This window comes from Hevea brasiliensis, chromosome 14 (genome assembly GCF_030052815.1).
Source record: "Hevea brasiliensis isolate MT/VB/25A 57/8 chromosome 14, ASM3005281v1, whole genome shotgun sequence".
In the NCBI taxonomy this organism is placed as follows: Eukaryota; Viridiplantae; Streptophyta; class Magnoliopsida; order Malpighiales; family Euphorbiaceae; genus Hevea; species Hevea brasiliensis.
Window position 1 is genome coordinate 70,816,769 of NC_079506.1, and position 1,819 is coordinate 70,818,587.

The window sequence follows — 1,819 nt, forward strand, 5'->3', positions numbered from 1 at the left end:
AAAATACATGATTTGTATTTTTAAAATTTTAATATTAGCTCTGTTATTATTTATTATTTTTTTTTTTAGTCTAAATCAATTCTTGTAAAATTTTTATGTTGTTTCTATTGCTTTAATTGTAAATTTTACCAACCTTAGTAAAATTAGAAGTATGATAGATTTTATAGGAATACAGATATAAAATTTACAAAATTTATAAATAAAATTTACAAAATTTTATGAAAATTTATTTTTTTTAAATAATTGCAGAGATAATAATAATAATAATAATAATAATAATAATAATAATAATAATAATAATAATAATTATTATTATTATTATTATTATTATTATTATTATTATTATTATTATTATTATTATTATTATTATTTTGTTTTCCCAGTGAATTTTGGACTCTGGTTTCCTAGTGAAATTTGGAGTCAGATTATTACTTATTTTTTTGCTTCTCCATCGGACTTCTATCGCTAAAGATTTATATTATGTGCTCAAGAAAAAATACAAGTTCTTTGTTCTTCCACTATATCAATTCTTTGTTTTTTGTTTTTTTATCAAGATATACAGAATGGATATAGATGATTTTCGATGGATTCTGGAGATTACGGGTGTTGACGTCTGGACTTTTATTGACACTGCGATATTGGTGGCTTCGTTGGATTTCGGGGCTGACTTGAAGAAGCGGAGAGATAAGATTGTTGAAATGCTATACGCATTGAGCTCGTCCGGTCGATGTACGAGTACGGGCAGGATTAGTGATGGGCATGAAAAGAGAGAAAACAGACAAGAAGCAAAAGGTGGAGATGGATGTGGAAGTTGGTCGATTTATGGAGATGAACATGAAGAAAACGATGATGAATTGGATCCATTTGCAGGATTGTTCGACGATAAGCCGAAGAAAATCCTGACCAGTCTCAAGATTCTCTGGTTGATTTGCTTCAAACTTAAGCAGATATGGATATGACCTTCGAGGCACTCAAGGACACTGGCATTGGAAGACATTGAGAAAGCATTCATCCGATGATGGTCGGAGATTAGTGAAGCTACTTGTCAGGAAATGGGGAGAAATTGTAGATGAATGGTTGAGGCTAAATCCTCAAGAAGAGCAAGCATCCTCTACTCTAACGGCTGATGGGAACTCCCCACAGCAGAAAATTTCCCAGAACCAGGTTCCTGATATTGCATACTCTCCAAATACTCACAAAGGGAGTTCTGATTCAGACAAGAAAACTTGTGAACCAGAAGGAAAGCCAAAACTGGTTCCTCGAAAAGAAGCTCCACCTAGACCTACCCAACAATCAGTTTCTGTTTCTCACAGTGTGCAAAGACAGAGAGAGCAGCAGCAGCAAAGAGGGAGAGAAGTTGATTATGAGAGGCTGGCCTCTGCAAGGAAGAGGCTTCAAGAGAATTACAAAGAAGCCTTAAATGCCAAGAAGCAAAGAACAATTCAAGTGATAGACATACATGAGATTCCAACACCCAGGAATACCTTTTTCGCAAAGAACAAAGGTGGTGGTTCTCAAGAGAGGCGCTACTGATTTTGGCAGAAGGGTCTTTAACAGGCTGTACTTATTCAGATCTTTTATATATGCAATACGCTTAAAGATGGTTTATATATTTAGGTTGAGGATGATGTGTTATTTTTGTGAGTTGGATCAGTTTTTTTAAAAGAAAATTTTATTTGTGAATATGAAATTATTGCATTCTATGATAATTTTATTGTTTTCCAATTTGATCTTTTAACATATTTACCCTGAATTTTGGATATTAAAGTTTTTAAATTTTAGACATTTGCATGCTAATTTCTGGAGATAGTTCATGGTT

General features: G+C 32.8%; 1 pseudogene; it reads left to right on the forward strand.

Annotated features, from left to right (window-relative positions):
- The first annotated feature begins 563 nt into the window (after nucleotides 1–563).
- On the forward strand, nucleotides 564–1,543 carry LOC110672041 (probable mediator of RNA polymerase II transcription subunit 26c; annotated as a pseudogene).
- Nucleotides 1,544–1,819: the final 276 nt, after the last annotated feature.